The 23,372-nt window shown below is 33.8% G+C and overlaps 1 long non-coding RNA gene across 12 annotated transcripts in view; it reads left to right on the top strand.

Annotated features, from left to right (window-relative positions):
- The first annotated feature begins 379 nt into the window (after positions 1–379).
- LOC107183849 overlaps positions 380–23,372 on the top strand; it is an 86,754-nt gene continuing 63,761 nt past the window's right edge. For 2 of the 12 annotated variants that reach the window (XR_001514645.1, XR_001514656.1), the window contains exons 1-2: positions 10,299–10,385; positions 18,236–18,318. This is a non-coding gene — a long non-coding RNA (uncharacterized LOC107183849). Of the gene's footprint in view, positions 550–2,520; positions 2,597–3,050; positions 3,200–8,088; positions 8,099–10,298; positions 10,386–16,257; positions 16,322–16,649; positions 16,831–18,235; positions 18,319–21,010; positions 21,081–22,351; positions 22,362–23,152; positions 23,338–23,372 lie in introns of those variants that run through there. The other 10 variants (XR_001514650.1, XR_001514648.1, XR_001514651.1 and 7 more) reach the window with 10 other exon arrangements.

Genomic DNA, 23,372 nt, shown 5'->3' with positions numbered 1-23,372 from the left:
AAAATAAAAAAACTACCTCAGAAGTATAAATGACAATAATATTTATGAGGTTAATTAAATCAACAATAATAATACCATTAAAAATTGTCTGGAGAATTCAGTCCCCACTTCATGCTGTTGAAGTAGTCTGGTTTGAATATTTAATTGGGCTTTGTTATCTGAAAAGTTTTAGATTCCCTGCCTTACTATTTATCATATAATTCCAAACTGGAAATGATCTATTTTAATATTTGTTCATTGAGAGCTTTTTTAGGAGAATTAATTCAATTTAACCTCTTGGGCTCTGGTTGCATCATTGGTTTTCTTTTCTCAGCAGGGATATATGCTAAAAGATACATAACTGAAATAGTAGCAGTCAGTATCTTCCTTAAGTAGCTTAGAAAATTATGGTTATATCATATAAACTTTTTTCCTCCAGATAATGGAGTTACCTATACTGTTAATCTCATTTAACTACAATCAGCAAAATATGGTATTTTAATGAGGTACCACTATCAGGAATAGTATTTCATATGATGGAATGCCACAGAGAATCCAAAACATGTAGAGGTAATAACAACATTTTTAAATACTAGTCTTATTAAAATAACTTAGATATTTGTCTTTTAAAATGTGGTCCTACTATTTACCATACAGTTTATGCTATTATGATTTTTAAAGTATATTATATGACATTGTTTCAAAACTTTTATATTTGAAGTATTATATTTCACATCAAAGTATGAGATGTACTTTAATGAAAACAAATCAGTTAAAATTGAAATATATTCAGAGTATCAAATAGGTATATGTTTTGTTCTTTAACCCTTTTCGGTCCAACGTGGAGGCTGACTCGACAAACTAGGCGCTAGGAGCAGGTCCAACGTCGAGGTGAGGTCCACCGCAAACCGGTTCAACATTCAATCCCGTCAATTAATTTGGACCAGACTGTTTGAATTCCAAAAATAAAATTGGACCGCAAAGGGTTAAAACTGTTCTTTCTAAAATGCAGGTGTGAACTTGTTTTCATGAAATGCTAAACTTAATATGAGAGAGAGAGAGAGAGAGAGAAAGGGAAGCATCGATTTCTTTGTTCCACTTAGTTATGCATTCATTGGTTGCTTCTTATATGTGCCCTGATCAGAGATGAACCTGCAACCTTGGTGTGTTGGGACTGTGCTCTAACCAACTAAGCTACCACACCAGGACCTGTGTTTTGTTTTCTTTAAGTAGATCAAAGGAAGTATACTGGTTAAGAACACAGGCTTTGGAGTCAGATTTCAGTTAATCTTATTAGCAGCGGGACCTTGGACAGGTTATTTACCGTTACCTAGACTCAGTTTTCTCATCTGAAAAATAGGGTCAATCTTACCTGCATTATAGGCTCTGTGAAGATTAAAGGGAATGATTTATGTGATGTGCTTTGCTCAGTATTTGACACAGAATATATGCTCAATTCTTCTTATTAGGGACTACTAGAAGATACGCATTCTAATCTTTTAGCCATCTAAGAATCCTTTTAATATGCACTTGACCACCGCCTTCCCAATGGGCTTTAAGTTGCGAAAGACTTGGCCCACTAATATACATTAATTGAATAATTCTTCCTTCCTCACCACTTTATAAAATAAACACACAAAGCTACCAACCACAGGATTGGATTACTTTTTGATAATCAGTCTTATTATTTCACTGAATTAATAGGATACTAGTTTAAAGTGATATTTTAGTTTTACACTGCAGCCTTGTTTTAATGGATTTCTCTTACTATATTTGTATTATTCTCCTGGTTCAGGTATCTTAGACTGAGGACTAATGATGCAGCATTTAATAAACTCTTACACTTGTCATTTCATTATCCAGTATATATTTTCCTTTTCATATTTGTTATACATGAATACATTTGAAAACATTTTGAACCTTATAAGCTTTATACAAAACAGTCTTTAATATAAAAGAATGGCAATAGTTGTTGAATTCATCAAGAAATTATTCTATAATTTTATAATGCACTGCTTACAATTATTTTGCTAAGGGTAGCAATAAGTAATTTCGGAAGAATTTGCCAGCCCTAACTTTGAGATATAGTAACCTTAGAACATTATGCAATAAAATATATAATATTAAATTGTAGAGGAGAAATGTCAACTTCAGCTCCATTTCTTTGACAATTAAAGATGTTTAAATAAACATTGTAGTTGGCTGCTATATATAAAGTTGGTATTTAGTAATTTACAATATATATTTTCTACACATTTGATTAAGAATGGATTTTTTTCTTATTTTAGTCTAAAATATCCCTAATGTTTTTCAAACTGGAAATGTCATTTATACATTTTAATTTAAAATTTACTTGATAACAGTGTGTCACCTTTGCTGAAGTACTGTATATTGTAGGCTTTTTGTCTGCCTCTCTCATCTTACCTGCTGCCTCCTCCCTAGTCCTATTTAGTGTTTATTATATGACTCCTTTTACATTATTTTTATAGATAATTAGCCTAACATATAAAGTAGGGAGACTCAGCTCAGCCATCTCATCTGCTTCCTTTCTCCAGTGAATTTGACACATATTTTTAAAGGAATATTTGGGAAAATGCTAGGAAATGTGACTTAGATGGTAAGGTTATTTATCATTCTTATCATTTCAATAATCTATTATCTTCTTTACAATTTCTGTACATTTGGCTACTCCCTTGAACAAAAAACATGTTACTGATCTACTAATGATGTGACTGAGTATGATTTTGCTTCAGAAAGGTTCCTTCCCTTCTCAGTTCGGCTATGTTCTGGCCTCTAGATTAAATCTCTAGTCTAGTCCAAAAATACTGTGTTTGCACAATCACATATGCCTGCTTATTGCTGACTCTTACCTCCTGGACTCTTCTTTCTCACTACTTTTATTAGAAGCTGTAATATGCTGCAGCCAGTACTGCATTGCCTGTGTTTTACAGTGCCTGGTCAAGACTGTCAGGTTCCTGGTGCTTCCTATTTAGGGAAAGGACGCATTTTTTGCATTAGTTCAAGATGTCCTTCTCTTCTGCTATATCTCACCCCTTTTACCACTGTGATAGTAACTGAATCCAGCAAACCTAAGAATGAGGCAGCTGGTCAGAAAATACAAGTACATCAGTTGGAGAGGAAACATATTCAGAAGTCATGTGAAAGGAGAGAGGAGAGAGAAAGAATGGTCTTTAAAAGTGCCAGCCAAAGGAGAGCAAAGGTGAGAAAAAAGGTTCTGTTCCGTGCTCACTCTGTCACTAACTAAAACCTTAGGCTAGCCACCTACACCTTCTGGCTCTCAGTTTTTCCATCTGCAAAATGAAACAGTAGGGCTGTGTGATCTCTAAGGCCCTTTTCAGCACTAACAGTCTAGGACTCCGTGACAAGATTGGCTCTGGGAAAAGGTAAACAAGCCAATATCACTGAGCCGGAGGCTAGCATTTTGCTTGCCTATTGTTTCTTCTGATAAGAACCACAAAAGAAAACTCAGAGCCTCCGTCTGGTGTAATAGCCATACCTATGACTGTTGCAGCAGGTTCCTTCGTGTCAGTGGCTCCCTTAGGGTGCTGTGGCTAGTGCCCTGTTGTCCTCACCCACGTAGGAATTAACTGAGTCTGACAGCTTTAGCTCCTGACCAGCAGCTCCTCTATGTCTGTATGCCAGACAAGTGTCTGACAGTTGGGGTTCCTGCCTGTTGCTCACCAATGAGATATTTAAAACAGGATATCATTTCTCAAGTATGTGGATAGGCAATTTGACACACACAGGGAGAGGGACTTGTTAGATCTCTCTCATCAGAAGCAATAAAAATTAATATAGGTTTCTGTATATCTCATTTTTCCACATTCCTTCCCCAGTTATTAAAACCTTGACCTTTTCTTCCCTTCATGCACTTCAGGTAGTTTTAGAAAGAACTAAAGTCCCGTCAAGAAGTCTGGGCGAGTAGTTAGCGTCTTGGGAGTACTAGTACTTTGAGACCCTGCTCTGGGAAGCAGTGCCAACTTTTATGTTTTTCATTGCTAATACTTATTGCTTGCCTTTTTTCCTGAATATTATTTATAGTTGTAAAACATTCTTTTTATTCAGGTTTGGTAGTAGAAAATTATGTCTCTTGGTTAAGAATCAAGCATTTCTGTAAAATTTTGCATTATTGTTAATTTACCAAGTAGACTTATCTGGATTTTTAAGCATTGCGGACTATGAAAGGGAGCATTTTTGCATTAGTTCAAGATGTCTTCTGTTCTGCTATATCTCATCTCTTACAATCTAATGAGGAGTGTATGAAAGTTGAATAGATTGTAATTATTGTTTTTTAAATTATTTTTTATAATTATGTGTATTGATTAATGTAAAGATATTCAAGAGTCTGAACTACACGCATATACGAGTGCTCGATAGCATCTATATATTTCAATACAATGACTGGCATCCTTAAAAATGTATCTGGCCCTCTTCAGTGTCACTCAGCATAGTTTATCTTAATGTGCAAACCCATTTTACAAATGCCTTGCTTTTTTCAATGAAGTTTCTTCCATGCCTTAGTTGGGATCAGTGTTGAGAGAGACTGCTGGAGAGAGACAGGAAGAAGTAGATACATTTAGAAATCATATCCTGTTTCCAGTGTTCAATACCAGTGCATTGCATATTCTACCCAGTTCTTTTTATTTTATTTTTTTTAATTTTAACTGTGACATTTTGTGGGGGAGATAGCGATTGAGGTGGGGAAGGGGGAAACCGAAGTGACTAAGGCGATCGGAGTCTTCCAGATCTTTTTCCTTTCCTGCTGTAGTATTGTGCATAGTACGTATACTTTGGGAAGGGAGAATAGGCATCTTTTTACTTTATATTTGTGATACTTTTCTCCTAAAAACTGACTGTATCTGTATGTCTATCCTTAATACATTAGTGGATGTGCAATAGTACCCTTCTAAGGAGTCTATATTGTGGTTTAGTCATGCACAGCTTTAGAAAGGTAGGAATAAAAGAAAGAAGTCCTGAGGAAATCTAGTTTGTGTGCCAGATACAGAACTAATGTCTTAAATCCAACTGTCTACATTTTCTTTAGGTGGATTGTTTTGTGGATATATATTTATTTTTGTTTTACAAAAGAATCTACGCTTTTCCCCTGTTCCTGTTTAGGCTGACATTTAAAAGAACCAGAGAGTATATAACCTGTCACATTAGGCTTTCACTGATTGGCATCTGATTCTATCTGATGACAGTCTTGGAGATAAGTTTTAATGAAGTGTCACTGTAAGGATCATTAATAAAAAACACATGGAAAGATACTTTGTTAGTGACCTGAAAATCACCTTTACCATTTTAATTTACAGTATGTATTTTGATGTGCCACAAGGAATACCTAACATGAAAAATTAAAATACAGACATCAGCTAAAGTTAGACTCTTTATTGTACAATGTGATTATATTGTATGCTTTAAAGGACATTTTAAAACATTTTGTTTAAAAAGTCACTTTATACTATTAGGGTGTACTTACATGAAGAAAAATGGAATTTATCCTAGATATTATGGTGTGTGTGTGTGTGTGTGTGTGTGTGTGTGTGTGTGTAGACCTTTAGAAAACAATTTTAATGTACATTGTGCTTGGTGCTTTAGAATGTCTATCCATACCATTTTGTTTTTGTATTATGCATATCTTATAACAGTATTAGAAACCACTTCAGTGATATTTTCTTGAGGCAAAGAACATTAAAGAAACGTTTGACTTAAGTTCTTTGGTTGATCTTTGTGTGATATGGGGAACAATTTTTATAGTGCCTCACATTATATGATAATTTTTAGAGGCTACTTTTAGTTAATAGATGCTATGAATACTAAAGTTGAATTATAGTTAAAGATAAAAATTGTAATTTATTCGTATGATAGTAGTATAAGATATTGTATTGCTGGATCAACATTTGATCTGTTCCTTTATTTTTAGAAGTCTGTCAAGTTTTGAAATTTAAAGCAGTTTAAATATGTTGAGTGAGTAGAGTTGTATAATACATATGGATTTATGTTTGAGCAAAGGTTTGAGAACTATATGGCTTGGAAATGAGGTGGGATTTTATTTTTAAAATTGGAAGGGAGTGTTTTTTAATATTTTGATTGGGTTAGACTTGATCATTTATTGGTGTAAATGACCATGGACTGAAAATGTTAATAAAAGTAATTTTTGAGAGGAAGTCATTGTTAGTGATCCTGATGTTTCATTTACCTGCAGCCCTGCTGCCCTTGGTAAACTCGAAAGTAAAAGCTTATTTCTTGGGTAATGTAAGTAAGCCTCTCTATTTTATTGTGTTTTTGTTAATTTGCATTGCTGTCAGGAATTTCCCAAATCCTACAGTACTGCCTTGTGTGATGTGTTATGTGTGAGCTTTGGAAATTCCAGTTTATCTATTGATTTACAAACCTTGGGAAGAATGCCAGTAAGTAACATGCCATACCCAGAATAGCACCTTCTTTAATCTGAAGGAATTGGGTAAGAATTAGGGTAAATCTGGGCAGGAACATAGTTGGATAAACTAGAGTATGAACAATGATTAAGTACAATTTAGAGTAAAAATTTCATTTTAGAGGCTATATGTATTAGAAACCCAGTTTGCCGTATTCAGCATATTACCACAAATACTGTTGATAGCGTTATTTCTAATATTTGATTCAAAATCATTCTAGCAGAGGCCTAAGAGATAATTGGACTTATTAGTCTATAAGCTTATAGTTTTACATCATTGTCCTTTGGCATTTACTTTTGAATGAGAATGAAAAGATTTATATCAATGTGTCTTCAGTGACAATACTACTTTGGTTAATTTAGAAATCCTGAAGTGACTGTGATTTTTTTAAATTGAATTTTAAGGAGCATTTTGAAAAGGAAGAGAAATGAGGTACTGGATACGAAATACATATTCCCAACTATGTGTGGACTTTAGAAGACTACAAAATGACAGACATGATATTTGTGAATCAATAAATATAAAAAAAGAAGGGTAGAAAGAGATATTGAAAATGTAGTTAGGTTAAATTAGTGGAGAGTTTAGAAATTAAGATAAAAATAAGTTAAGATGGGTAAGTGAAAGTATAAATGGTGAACTAATTAGTTGGAAGAACAGTCTTTTTTTTGTTTTTTCTTGCCTTACTGAGATATTAACTAATAGCTGAGGAATAGATTGTACTTAAGTTTCTTTATGGGCACCATTTGTTTTTATATTTGTTGCAAGTATAATAAATCTCTGGAACCTTTGACTATTATTATATGGAGCTTCACTATTAATGTTGTGTTTAGAAGAGTATTACATTGAGATATTACATCAGAGTTTTCTTGTAATTATTTTATCATTACAAAGCTATACAATATAATGTTAGTATACAAAATATACTAAAAATTAATATTTTCACTTGAGATATCTGATTATTATATCTGATATCTAAAGCAGTTTACATTTGGGAAGCCAATGTATACCACAAAACTGTACTGTAAATGTACATATTCTTAAGACTGTCTTATTTTGGAACTTTTATAACTTACACTGACATAGAGAGAATAGCATAATGAATCCCCATGTGCTCATCACACATTTAACAATTAGTACCTTCTATTCTTAGGTCTATATAATTTGAGGTATTTGTTTATTGAAATAAACTTGAATCTTTTATCCTATGTTACTCTGAAACAGTGTTAATCTAATTTTAAGAATAGACTCAATGTGGACTTGAAACAATGCTTACATTATTTTTAAGACGCAATATTTAAGTGTGACTGGTCATGTTGTTTCTTCTCAGCACAGCATTTATTTAAATCAGGAAGTTTGTTCTTAGTTGTTGGTAGAGTCTTTTGTTTAGTAACTCTAGGTTCTTCTACTTGAAATCTGGCCTATCATTAAAATGGGAGCAAGCTCAAGGACAGCAGCCCGTGATTGCAGGGCACAGGATAACAACTGAGATATACTTCTCAGAGTTGAAATGATGCTAATCTTTTGTATGTCATTCTTTTGGGTAGATTTGGGTAAACTGGTAAGAGCCATTTTGTAAGTGAAGAAAACCAACTATCTTCTGGAATATTCCCTTCAAAGTTAGCTATTCAGTTACGGGGACATAATAGAAGAGAGTAAAGGAAGTGACATTCATTACTAGGAGCTCATGCAGTGATAACATATAACACCATTCAAAGTTTAATATTTTCTGATTCACCAACTTCAGGGAATGAAGAAGTTTTCTTAGTTTTTATGAAAGAAGTTTATTTTCCAAAGTTAGTCTATAGGGAAAAAAATCCATTCATATTGGAAATTATTCTGTAATGATCTAACATGTAAAATAAGTAATGATTAATGTCACTTTAATAAACAACACAAAATACTGACCTAAATCTCTTTATTTAAAAGCTGATGTTTTCTTGTTGTTTGAATCTAATTAAATGATTTAGGCATGAAGAAGTAAATACATTAAATAAGGCCTGCATTTTTCAGTTATGTAACTTTAAGTGCTAAACTTCTTTCTGATCCAAAAGGTTTCAGAGAAATATATATAACTTGAAATATTGTGGCATTCTTTAAAAATACTTCTATTATAGATTAACTAGTCAGACAAAATAATAAAGTGATACAAAATAACCAAAGTGATACACTACTAATTTGATCTTATTGTATGACTAAACTGTGATTTCTTTTTTCAAAGGGTTATATTTAATTCTTTCTGCCATTAGGAAACATCTAATTTAAGTGATCCTGGATACTAGATTGTCATATAGTCAGGGTTTCCAAAAGCAGGTAGATGTAATGTATACAGAAAAATACCAGTGTAAAGCTTAATCAGCCAAACAATGATTGAACAAAATATAAACATAACCCTGCAAAACAAAGGATCATATGAAATGCATGTTAATTTCAGAAATATTTATAGGATACGTTATTAATTTTAAAAATATATGAATTTAATGTAAATACCAATTTGTTTGTAATATTTTTTCTGTGCTTTTCAATACCTATGTAGAATCAAAGAGAACAGTCGCTTTTTATTATATGACATTCAAGATAGCATCAAGTAAAGCACTGATTTTCAACCTTTTCCATATAATAGCACACATAAACTAATTACTAAAATTCTGCGGCACACAAATATATTTTTGCCGATTTGACCAAAAGAAGGTATAGTTTTGATTCATTCACACCAAATAGCTCTTGTTGTGTGGGCTGTTGTCATTTTTTTTATCTGAAAATCTAAGGCAAAAGAGGTCATTGCTCCTAACTAAATAGTCAGGTATTGCATGTTTTAAAAATGCTTGGGGCATATCAGTTGAAAGTCATTGAATTAAAGCAATGGTGGTTTTATTCTGGTGTTGAAAAGTTTTTTTTGAAATTTTACTTCCACTGCATTTATGTCATATGTATAATTTTTAAAAGCCATTTCTAATATGGTAACAATATTGGTCTTCTTATTCTACATTGGAGTAACTCCCTAATAGCAAACAACTTAATGTTCTGATTTGGAAGAACACCATGTAAAGGAAAGCTTTATCCAAGAACTGACTTGTATTTTTGAACTTGACTTGTTTGCATAGCAGCTAAGCTTTGGGTCTGGAGCTGGAACTGCAAACCCTTATGATGACTGTCAGGGGCACAACTTCAGCCTTTCTCTTCTGGCTCTGCACAGCAACTAATAGGGATAGCCAGGGTGCTAGGGATTAAAAATGTGAAAAAGTCTGTCACCAGAGTTAACCATGCTTTCCAATGACACAATTTTGTAGGATTCCAGTAGAGACATAATTAGGATGTTTTATTTTAGAATCAGAATTTTTAAGTTGGAAAATACTTTGAAAGTTATCTAATTCAACCCACCACCCTGTCCCCCACTTATTTTAAATATAAGAAAACGGAGGTGAAGTGACTTGCACAGTGACATAACATTTGTCGTAGCTGGGGCTGTTGGACCCCAGACTCCACACTTCTCTCCCAGCATTCTCCTGTTATGTCATTGCTAGTGCAAAACTTTTATTAAAAAGCAAACAACTCAAATGTGCTGCCTTCAGTACTCAGAATACTTGTTTACCTACAAGTTTGAACTCATTTTTTTTCTAGAAAAAGCACATTAAAGTTTTATAATTCTGCATTCTGAATATATATATATATTTATTTTTTATTATCTCCAACTATACTTTGGTATACAAATCAGTATTTAATTGCTCTATTTTAGAATAGGAATAACATTTTAAATATTTTTACACGTCATCAACAGCCTTTATATTAAAGGAAAATACCATATTTGCTCGATCTTTTAAAAAAGAAAATATTATATTTTTTTATCACTATCATTTTATTTTCCTCTGTCAGGTATTAGTGATTTATGTCAAATTGTGTTGGCAGAAATAATTCTCAGACCTGGCATGCACCTCTACTTTTGTGATGAGGGTAAGGTTGAGTCTAACCATTCTAAAGGTTGTTGTGCACTATTGCATTATTAATTTTAAATAATTGAAACGTTTGTTCCTGTAGGTCACTCTTTTGTGGAACAAAAGTAAAATAATGGCAGTTTATATCTGTGGTACAAGCTGAGACTTGCCCGGCTGGGCTTAAAGGTGTTGCAGCACTCTTAGTGAGAACCAACAGAATGAGAATGTGAAGGGATTGCCCTTTATTCCATAGCAACCAGAAGCAATACCAGCAGTCATGCTATTATGTGACTTCTTAATCTGAATTCTTGGAAGGATATGTTGTCTACTAAATAATAGTATGAGATGGTGGCAGAATAGTAATTGCCAACATGGTGTGTGTGTGTGTGTGTGTGTGTGTGTGTGTGTGTGTGTGTGTGTTAGAATTGGAAGTAAATCTACAAGGTCAGGATTGAACTTAGTTTTGGTATCCTGTTTTGTGATAAAATGCATAATTTGAGCACTAGCTCTGTTGATTATTTGAAACAATCTGCTAAGAGTGACCAAGAAAATGACAACTGAACTTTCTAGCAGTAACTTGATGCTTTTACCAGCCTCATTTGTGGTACCAAATCTGAAAGGATGCACTTACATGAAACAGGAGTAGGTTTCCTATACGGGGAAAACCATTTGTCATTTGTTCTTAACAAGGTAAATCCCCACAGACCAACCTTTCTTGTAAAACCATTCCCTTTGGATTTATCTTTGCCTTCAATAAAAAAAGGAGCTATGATAAACAAAAGTCTGATGAAATATTAGTTAGTTCTTGCATTTTTGCCTAGAAGTTTCTCATTCTTTATGATATTTCTAATGTTTCATGCTGCTGTTGCATCTAAATTAAGAGAGGCTTAGAATACAATGCATTAAATTGATTTTGCTTTCTGTTAATTGAAGGGGAGGGTTTTTTTTCTGAGGGGGGGAGGCAGAATTTAAATCATTTACTTTTAGACTTAACTATACTCCTGATTTGTCAACATACCTACTGTAAAACAGAATAGAAAAATACAAATATTAAGAGTGTAATTCAGTTGAAAAGAGAGTGCTACATACTTGGAACTTTTAAACTGAGATTTGAATATAGAGATTCAGTTCCCAGCATAAATAAGTACTAGACTGCTATATTTCTTGGATATAAAGAGGAAGAATCTAAAACATGGATTGTGTTTTTAATATCTTATGAATTTATAATCTGGATAAATTTTTACTTAAACTATGTCTAAATAGGGATTAATGGAATCTTCTAAAAAGAAGATACTTTGGATGTTTTCAAATAGCCCAAAGTTTTATGTTTCTTTGGGTGAGAATCTTTCAGGAATCTTCATTGTCTACTCATCAGAATCATTTAAGAAATATTTACAGATGCCACAAAACTTCCATTGTGCCGTGCGCTTAGGGAGCTTAGAAACTACTGTACATTTTGAAATATATATTTCATCACTCTGCTCTGTAACTTTTTTTTTTTTTGCCAGCCTGGCTTATAGTGTTAGGCAATTGGGTAAGAGCAGCGATTTTCAATCTTTTTCATCTCATGGCACACATAAACTAATGACTAAAATTCTGGCCTGGCTGGTGTGGCTCAGTGGTTGAGCATCATCTCATGCACCAGGTAGTTAATAGATTTGATTCTAGGTCCAGGCACATGCCTGGTGTCAGGCTCAATCCCAGTAGGGGGCGCACAGAAGGCAGCAGATGGATATTTCTCTTTCATAAATGTTTCTATCTCTCTTCCTTTCTCTTCCTCTCTCTCTCTGATAAATTAAAAATAAAATTCTGTGGCACAGCAAAAAATATATGACAACTGAACTTGTCATATTTCTTTTGCTGATCTGACAAAAATATAGGTCTAATTTTGATTCACACTAGACGGCCATTGTGTTGGCTATTGTCATTTTTTTATTTGACAATTTAAGGGAAAAGAGGTGAGTAGTACCCCTGACTAAATAGTCAGGTATTGAATGTTTTTAAAATTCTTGTGTCATACCGGTTGAAAATCACTGTTTAAGAGCAATAACTTTGGAATGAACAGCTCTGGGTTTGAATTCTAGCTCTGCTACTGATTAATAGTTTAACTTTAGGCAGATTACTTAAACTCTGTGAGATATGGTTATGGTTACTAAAGTCTACTTTGAAAGGTGGTTTCAGAGATCACATTAGATGACAGAGGCAAAGAGCAGCGCTATATCTAACATGTAAATGGCAGTTTCCATTACTGTCCTGTTCCAGCATCAAACCAGTGACCTCTCAGTGCCACTGATCCACACCAGCCAGGGCTCACTGGTTGATTCTTGTATGTGCCGTGATTGGGGATTGAACCCTCAAATGCTGGTATACCTGAACAGTGCTCAAACTGAATTATCTGGCTAGGGCCACACTGCTTGCATTCATCTTCGCTAAAGTTAAATAAATAGAGTGGTTCTTAACTTGAATAAGTTCACTTCTAATGAAATTTTTATTAACCCTGATACTAATTGGAAAATGTGATTTGTTTGTAAATGTTTGATCTTTCTAAATTTTTTTGTAAGCTTCCTGAGGTTTTGGAACTCAGCACAAAATCCAGTGTCCTTTTCTAGTAGAAGCAATCAGTGAATAATTATGAAGCCTCAGCTTGTTTATCTCTAATAAAATTATAGAATACACATTTAACCATTTTATAATTTTGTCTAGTCCTGATTTTATACTGACCTTTAGAGCAATGCAGTTCTATTAGTCCAAATGGGTTTATTTACTTCCTGTTTTTTTTAAAATGGATTTAATGGCATGAATTCATGAATTTTGGATATTTCTTTAAAAAGGCATCAGCTAGTAGACACTAGATCAAGGTCTCGTTTCCATTTATCTTTTCAAATGATTTTGTTATCTAACTCTATGTATATATGAATTTTGTATATATATGTATGTATATGTAAATGTGTGAAATTCTAAACTTGCCTGGGACTTTTTTTAGTGTCTGTTAAGACTAATAGTTTCAGAAGTTGGGGAGTGCCTTTTAGGATCTATTATCTCCTTTTTTCTGCTTGTGGCAGGGTGTGGGTATTCCTAATGCTGCTTAGTAGGGGAGAGACCTGGGAGGCATTATGATAACTATGCTTTTGGGGGGGAGGCTATTTTGAATACTCCAGATTTCCTGAGTTTCACCTTTTGCTACCTAACTTTACTGTCCTATTGGGATGTCAAAAGTACAGAATCAGGACCTGAGTTCCAAGCTTATACCAAGGCAACTGGTGGTATTAGAATGGAATTATTACAGTAGTCAGATCTGTGGTTGCATTTGTGATATCCATTAAGGGTTGCACTGTGGAAAGGTAGGGTTATCTGCTTTGATGCCTACTACAGAGACTTTCTCCTTAAAAAACTATTTTTAATATGGATCTGGCTTTCATAAATCTGTCCAGGGCTATTTTTAATCAGGGTATTTTTATTCTGTACCATCTCTTGAGGTGATTAGTTTGGTAAGTTTACTGCCACTTGTGAAGTCATCTTAACCTCTTTCCTGAGTCAGTTTCTAGAGTCAGTTTGGGTGTACACACTCATTTTCACTTTTTTATTCATCCATTCATTTATTGATCAAATATTGACACATACAATATGGGCCAAGTAATGAAATTCTCTGGAGAATAGAGCACTGAAGAAAATTTATCAGATCTCTGCCCTTGAGAATCTTATATTCAAACAATTCAGGATGATGGAGAGAGAAGATAAATGAGTATTATAATAGTTGTAAATGATATGGAGAAAATTTTTAAAAAAGAGAGATCTAGAGCCCTGGCCAGCATGGCTCAATGTCTAGCAGCAGTTCTCAACCTGTGGGTTGTGAACAATGAAAATACATCTTGCATTTCAGATATTTACATTACAATTCATAACAGTAGCAAAATTACAGTTATGAAGTAGCAATGAAAATAATTTTATGGTTGGGGGTCACCACAACATGAGGAATTGTATTAAAGGGTCGTGGCATTAGGAAGGTTGAGAACCACTGCAGACCATTGGTCTGTGAACCAGAGGGGTCATGGGTTCAGTTCCTGCTCAAGGCCAAGTATGTGGGTTGCATGTTCAAACCCCAACCCCACTTGGGGTGCATGGAAGGCAACCAACCCATGTGTGTCTGTCACATTGATGTTCCTATTTCTCTCTTTACTTCTCTGTCTCTCTTTCTCTCTGCTCCTTCCTTCCTCTTTTCCACTCTCTCTAAAAAATGGGGAAAAATATCCTCACTCCTTGGGTGAGGATAAAAAAATAAGTTGACTAGAGAGGATAGGTGATGAGGGTGGAGAGGTTGCAATGTTAAGTATGATGATTAGGAAGATTTTATGGAGGTGACATTTGAACAAAGGTGACAGAGGTAAGTTGTGTATTTCTTCCATTGTAACTTTATCCTATATAATAAAAGCCTAATATGCTAAGTGTCCAGTTGTCCAGTCAACTGTTCAACCAATCAAAGTGTAATATGCTAGTGATGTGCTGAGGCCGCTCAGCTGCTCGCTATGACATGCACTGACCACCAGGGGGCAGACAGTCGACCAGTCACGAGGATATGCACTGACCACCAGGGGGCAAATGCTCTGACCGGCTGCTGAGGTCTGGCTGATCGGGACTGAGTGAGATAGGCCGGACATGTCCTGGAGCCCTCCCGCAGTCCCTCCCCTGCTGGCCAACCTCCTGGTCTCCGTCGGCCCCAATCATGCACCAGTGGGGTCCCTTGGCTTGGCCTGCACCCTCTTGTAATCTGGGACCCCTTGGGGATTGTCAGAGAGCTGGTTTTAGCCCAATCCCTCAGGCCAGGCCGAGGGACCCAACTGGTGCACAAATTCATGCACCAGACCTCAGATGATACCTTGGTTGATACTAGCCTTCCTTTTATACTAAAGAGTCCTAATTGTTTACATCTGTCCTCACAGTACTTTTTTTCCCCCTGACTCTTTGTTGCCTTCTGTCATTCCTTTACGGCCTTTTCATTTTATATTATTTTGAGGTGTATATTGATGAAAAAACAAGAACACTCACTATGGTTTTTCTATAAGGAAAAAAGCAGATTAAGAGACTCAAAACCTACTTTTAGTTTTTCTTTTGAGATGTTAGGAAAGGTTAAGGTTTTCAGTCCACCCTACTTATTTCTAAGTTGGAGGTTGTGCTGAAACATCTGGAACTATCACAAGAATAGATCCTAAAAAATTGCAATGTGAACTATTCAAAGTAAAATCACTATTAATATAGGCAAATTGAAATTAGAATGAGCTGACTGGTAATTTGATTGGTTATACCCTCAGTTTGCTCATATGGCTAATTTAAACTAGAGAAAGTATCTGTATACGATGGCTTCTATGATCAAAATGCTTTGCAGTGTCTTAGAAAATGTGAAACTAGAATGTTATTGTTTATGTAGCATAGTTATCTGTCATTGTCTAGTCATCTGTAATCATGGATTTATGAACTGAATTTAAAATTTTGTGTATGCAAAATGACAAAAATGAGAGGTTATTTAGATAAGTAAAAGTTACTAATGGAGGCAGATTGTCTTGAATTCTGTTATTTTGACAAATAGATTGTCATGCTGATATTTTTAGAATGAGGTTTTCAGTGTACTAATGTCAAAATCATATTTTCTAATTTCAGTTCAGTGTCAAATATTAAGCATATGTGTCTGTCATCCATTATGAAATATACAGTTTTGCAGTATTTGAGGCTATTGTACTATATTGTAATACTTCAAAAAATGGTAAAAATATATAGTGTGTGTTTAACATATTTAAGGAAGTAGAAATTGTTGTGGAACCTTAAGCAAAAAAAAAAACAACTCCCTTTCTCTGAACTTATATAATTATGTATAAGAAGTATTTCGTTCTAATCCTGGTTTCCATCGTTACAGGCTGGTTAAATGATTATATTTGCAAATGTGCCCAGGTATTTGTGTCTGAAGTGAGTCAGTTGTGCCCACATTTTAACAACCTGTAGGCCAGAGTTTATTGAACTCGAGAAAATAGTATTTCTGCCAGTTAAAAATACAAATAAATTAAAAATGACAGTAGTCTAATTTAATTTAGTATCACCACCTGTTTGTACCACCACTGTGTTTATGAGAAAATGTGTGAGCTATAAAAGACTTAAGGAGAGCAAATCTACTCCACTTTCCCCCCCTAACTTTTTAAAGTAAAAATAGAACAGTATGATGAAACAATGAAATGAATTCCCATGTATCCATCACTCTTCTTTAATAGTTAACAACTCATGGTTAATTTTGTTTCAGCTATACCCCTTATCTCCCCACCTACCCCTTGTTACTCCCCTCACTTTTTACCTCTGGAAAGAGAGACAACAGCTGAGTCAGGCTCAGCACTCAGATGCCACTCTTGCTCCTCTTTGCCATGTTTTGCCTTCTCCTCTGTGGATGGAGAAATGGATGAAAAAAAATCTTAAAAAGAATAAAGGTTAGTTTCCAGACAAATATCATTTAAAAATCTGAATTGTGAACTTCAATATTTCTAGTCTCAGATTTTGAGTTGGAATTAAATAGAATCTTCTAAATTAAATATAGATTCCACAAAGACATTTTTCTAAGTGCACTCCGAGAAAGTAACATTTACCTCTGTACAAATATGGTTTATTTTATGTTTTCTAAAGATTTTTTATGTATTTGCTTTCACAAAAAAGTGAAATATACATCTTTGAGGTTATTGGCATTTATAATAAGATACAATGAAATTGTCCCTTATATTCATAGAAAACACTTGAAGATGCCTTTTCCAGTATCTTCTGTTATACATTTTAAAAAATCAAGTGATCCAATACCTTTTTTCAAGTTTTTAAATATATAAAAGTGAGTGGTAGTACTTAAAAAGTGAAAATGGGTTTTAAGAAGTTTTTAAATATGTTTTTAATTGATATTACTCTTCTAATCAGTTGTTTATATTATATAAAGTCTAATACTGAAAACATACACAAACCTCTTTCTTTGTACATTCAATATCCTTTTGACTGTAGCTAAACAAATTATAGAAATAATTTGAAAAGTATTTGGGCAGATATTCTTTCAGCAGAAAGGAGAAATTATGTTATATTAATGGCTCCCATAATGATTTCTCTTTATAATTAGTAAGATGGGACTACTAAAACAGAATTCTAACCTTCATTTGTTACCAACCCTTATAATGTGAATTATCAAAGTACCTACAATTCTTGATAAAAATTTATGAAATTAAAAATAAAACAATTCAGTTCCTGTTCAGCATTCATTGAGGAAATTTGATTTTTTTAATTTGAAATTCGGTATTTGGAAGTGAATCAAATATGATAGGATGTTGCAAATCCAAGAAAACTGGAATGTGCAATAAAAGAGACTTAATTCCATGGATGAATATGTTATTCTCAGTATGCCACACTGTATAATTGTTGCAGCTTCCTAACCAGAAGGCTCTGTCCCTCAACACTTCCACTATGGATTCCATCTCCATTAAAAAGTCTTATTCCTTATTTTTGCCCCATTGCCTTTAATTAATAGTGCCTGACAGGAGACTAAATATTAATGTAGCCAGTCTAGAACTTTCAGAGCAGAGTCTTCCAGCATTATTTACTACACTTGACTAGTAATTGACCAACTATTAAATAACTGCTTTAAAAGTTAACAGATTTGCCTAACACACTTCTGTGAATGGTATATTTAGAATCTGACTTTATATAACTTTTTAGACTACTGTGTGTGTGTGTGTAGTGTGTAGTGTGGGTCTTAATGTTTTGTTCTTGTTTGGGAAAAATCAGTTTTCATTGCTTTAAAAGATATTTTCATATATTACATTTTGTACCTATAGACTTAAGTTAAATTTTCCTTAATCCTAGATGAGAATTGGAAAGTAATCAAATTATTTCATTGTCAAATTGAGTCTTCAAGTTACTGCTTACTTGGTTTTACATCATAAATGGTACGTATATCACTACATCTTTTAAGACATTTTCTGAATTGTTGTATGCCTTCTTAAGAAATAAGGATGATTCAAAATATAAGTATTGAATATAAAAATCTCATATTTGTTTTCCCCCTCATTTGTAAAATGAATCAGGTTTTTTTTCTGCGCATTTTCTTTCAGTTATTCTCTAACACATTCTTGTCTCTGTTTGTCACCCTTTCTGCCCCTTTTCCTCCCATTTGCTCTGGTCTTTTCTGCTTGTTATTGCTTGGCATCAGCTGTTTGAGTTTTAAAACTTCTTAGCCAACCCGTTCTCTTCCTACCTCAGTCTCAGTCTTTGGTCAGATGGTTCCTTTGCACCTCTCAGCCTGCTCCTTTATTATTGGATTTTTTGCCTTTTTTGGATAGTTATTCTTCATTCTTCTGTTTGTTGTTTTTTGGTACTTTTAAAGAAATAGTTATAATTTCCTTTATTCTGTTTCCCATAGTGTGCAATGAGAAGAAAAAATAAAACAACCATTGAAGGACAGATATACGTGACTCTTTAAAAAAGAAAGAGGTAGTGTAGTTGACAGGTTATTTTAGAAAGTACAACCAGCTCAGCGATAGAAGGGCTAACTGTTTCCATGAATAAAGAAAAAATGTTGCCTGGCATTTACAAAAACTTATTTTTAACTTTCTAAAGCTGCAGGCAGTATTAGTAAAACACATAGCGAGAATAAATGTATCAAAACATCCTTGGAAAATATGGATAAAGTTTCATAAAGTGATTATTGAGGAGCATTTGAAATCTTACTCCCTGGGATATGTCCTCAGTTTGGCTCAGATAAATTCATAAAAGTAAAAATAAAAAAGACTGATGATTATTGTAAAATCACATATTTTTATTTATCTGCATGACCTTTGGTATTTTATGGTAGACCAATTTCATCATCTTTATCTTCAAATACTTAATGTCTTTTTCATAAAGAAATAAAAGTCAATATAATTTCTTTTTTTAAGGAATGTAGAGGTCCTCTCATATCCTCTACCCACTTTTAAAGTACTATTTCACACAATTTGTTTATCAGCATTTTATTGATAGCCTCTACTATCTTTCTTTTTATTTACGTTCAGTGCTATCTAGTTTAGTGAAGTTCTGTGAGTAACTTATTGAGTGTTAATTTTTAAAGTTATGGAGAATATGCATATGATAGGATAGAATATATTTTAGAATTAATATAAAGGATGAAAAAGGTCATCTTTTTAATAATAAAATGAAATTTAGAATTTCAGATTTTCAAGGGTGTGTGTGTGTGTGTGTGTGTGTGTATTGGGAGGGATGCCTTTTAGTTCTGCAAAATTCATGACTCCTAGATTCCTAGGTTAAATTTATTTTTCTATTTTTGGAATTTATATAAGTTTATAAAGTTGAAGTTACTAACTGCTTTCCCCTCCCTAAAACATTCTGAGTTCATTTATATCCATTATAACCTTTTATAGGTCAATATGGAAATAAAAACTTGGGAATGGTAGGTGGTATAATTGAAATATAGATCATAATCTGTTCTTTGTTTGTTTTACCAAATTAGGGATTCTGAGGATACATTTTGAATATTTGTGTACGTTTAGCATTTTATCCCTTTGTTAGAAATCTCTCAGTGTGACTTGTTTTTAATAGGATGTGTCTTCAATCACTCTTGAAAAGTATTAAGCCCTTTAAACACACTGGTCAGACCCATAGAAGGAAGCCTACAGGTTTATTAGCACTCCTTAGCCTGAAAGCACAGCATACCCTTCTAGGTTGCACAGCAACAGACTCCTAGCAACCATAATAGATTGAATTTCTAAGAGTGACCAGGCCGGATGTAATAATAAAGCAAGAGGTACAAACAGTTGTCATGGTTTTCTTTTCACAGTAAGTTAGTTTGAATTGGGAAAGCTTAGCATTTCAAAAATGGGCAAACTTTTTATAAACCCAGTACTGTTTGTGCACCAGACTTCTGATATTAAAATAGCAATAAACTACCAAAATTTAAAAATATACTGGTTAAAAGAATAGTGTACTTTAAATAAAACAAGTAAAAAAGGTAAAAGGTTATCATATAAAAAAGTTTTCAGGGAATTTTAGAAAAAACATCATAAACTTAAAATTGAACTGTAGCAAAATAATCATAATGTGCTTTTTAAAAATAAAAATTGTAATAGTTTGCTTTCTCTGTTATTGGGATCCTTCATTTATTTTAATATTGCAGCAACTTTTGTTTTATGTACATTATTTAGTGGATGTGTATGTAAAACTAATAGTTATAATAAACTTTTAAAATTTAAGAAAATAGGCTACATCAACTATATATAAACAATGTTTTTTGAAATTATGAATAACTAATTTAGCAGATAGGTTATTGAAAAAGAAAGAATAAAGTAGTAAAATGTACAGTCTTTCACAGTGACAGTAAAAGTGTCAGTGATATTCCTAAAGGAGTAATATTGTGCTAGAACTTTGCCAACATTTCTGTTGTATACTTTTTAGTATGTGTTTGCCACATAGCCATGAAAAGGAGATTCATTCAGATACATTCACAACCTAAACCAGGAGGCCTCTATCAAAAGAAACAGATCTCATATAGCTGCTGGAGTAGGGAGTGGAACTACATAGCCTTTGACAGCAGTAAGCTGTAAATATACACACATGCTAATACCCTTGATTTGTTCATCTTTTGTGCAGCATTTGGAAAAGATTGTTAAAGTAGCAGTTACAGTGAAGAGTGGCAATTACAGTAAAGAGCGGAAATTAGGTATTTGTGACTTATTATATTTTATTAAAAGACGTCCTTATTAAAATGACACTGCTTACTCTGATTACTTGACAGCTGCCCTAAACAGATTAGAAAATACACAGCTTTAGCTAAAGGTAAAATCAACCTCTTTAAGCAAGTGCATGGCGTGAAACAACTAAATGGTATACTGTAAACTTTTATTAAACAATAAATTTGCTTTAGATTGAGATGTTTATTAGTGATTAAGAGGCATTCTGTTTTGCATTTCTATAACAGTTACCTACAGTTGCATTTTCCCATTGGGATACGTTAATACACCCACCTAATAATTATACTAGCTTCCTATTAGAGAGGATCTTATAAGGCGTCAAAGATCCAGGGAACTGTAGGGCACCATAGAGAAGCTTTCTGTGGCTGTCTGATAAGTTGTTATCCTAATGTACTGTAAATATTTTTACAAGGCAGCACTAAAACTTTAAGAAGTTTTAGGACTAGATTATAGATTTTTGAAATATTTGCAGTTTTTTCTTAATAATCCAGTAGAGCCACGGCGAGTTTAATACTTCAATTTAGGTATCAGTTGCACCACACTGAATTATCTGCTTTTCCTAGAGAAAAATTTAGTATGTGGCTCTTGTTACTAACCTTTAATGAATGATATTTCTGAAGTTTTACTGTTGCTTACTCTATGTCATGTATATTTTACATAGTGACTGCAGAGCACTTTATAGAACAGTCCTGCCAATCAATTATTCTGAATTGTAGTTTAGCCGTTAAGTAGCCTGACCTGCTACACAGTGTAAAATTTCATGACCTTGTCCCTGTCTCTTATGTCATGAGGCATGGATATGCACTGTAGTCCACACTATGAAATCACAGCTCATGCTTGAAGACACAAACACAGGTTCAGTATGAAACAGATTTGTAGGAAAATTACTTCCCTCAACTAATTGTGAATATAGATTTTTTTCAGGACTGTCACAATATTAATAGAAGTCTGTCATAGTACTTGGGTGGTACTGTGAAATTTCCACAAAGGCCCAAGCTGTGCTATGTGAGACACTCATGCTAATTCCATGTTTTATGTAAATATGGGGATATTACCTATTCAGTTCGGTTATAAAATGAAAAATGTGAAAGGTAAAATGATATATATAAAACAGAATGGCAATCTAGAGTTAGTATGTCATTATCATCTTTCTAGTTTACTCCTTGTGATAGGATGTAAGGAGGGTTTCACAGGACAGGATGGCAGCTGAACATGGTAACATGGAACTGGATATAATTAGAAGCAATATTGTTTTCAAAGAGGGGATATTAAGGACTATATATTTTGTTAAGTCATTTTCAGTATTGGTCAGTGTAGGAATTCTTTTGAGTAAACTTTTATCAGTAACCCCTCTTCACAGGTTCAAATATTGGAGCAGGATTTTTTTTAAAGATTGCAAGATCAGTAATCAATAGGAAAAATATGCACTAAACAGATGAAATACTTATTACTCTGAACAAAAAGTAGAATTTAAAGAATAGGGCCAATTTATTTATTTTAGTAAATATGTACAGTGAATCTTGTATTATTTAAACATTTAGTCTCTCTCCACATTTTTCTTCCATGGAAAGCCTAACAGCAGAAGTGAGTAAACTGCTTTGTGTTAGCACTTTACATGGTTGATATAAAATAACTGAAAATAGCCCTAGCCGGTTTGGCTCAGTGGATAGAGAGTCGGCTTGCAGAGTGGGAGGTCCCGGGTTCGGTTCCGGCCAAGGGCACATGCCTAGGTTGTGGTTCGATCCCCAGTGGAGACGTGCAGGAGGCAGCCAATCAATGATTCTCTCATCATTGATGTTTCTATCTCTCCCTCTCCCTTCCTCTCTGAAATCAATAAGGAAATATATTTTTTAAAAAATAACTGAAAATAGCAGTAGCTTCTGCTAAGAAGGTCAACAGTGCAGTCGCATGAAAATCTGATTACGTTTGGCACTTTTTGCCCTATCCCTAAACAATGTTCATGCTTGCCATTGATTTACAAAATATAGTTTAAATTTTAATATATTCTGTTGTTGCTAAAGGAACCATAAAGGCATTTAATTTAATGAGAAATATTATTTGCAAAAGAATAGAAGTGATTTGAAACACAACGGTTTGAAGTAGCTATTGGGATTAAACTGGTGTAAGCAATGGCTATCCTATTTCAATTCTTTGAAGAAGGTAATGCCAACCTGAGCTTAACGAAGAGGTACAGAACATGCTCAATGTGGCCTTGATATTTTAACAGTGAGTAGTATACCAAACCACAGTGAAATTAGAGC

This window comes from Myotis davidii, unplaced genomic scaffold (assembly GCF_000327345.1).
Source record: "Myotis davidii unplaced genomic scaffold, ASM32734v1 scaffold83, whole genome shotgun sequence".
Taxonomy (NCBI): Eukaryota; Metazoa; Chordata; class Mammalia; order Chiroptera; family Vespertilionidae; genus Myotis; species Myotis davidii.
This window is presented reverse-complemented; position numbering and strand designations above follow the sequence as displayed.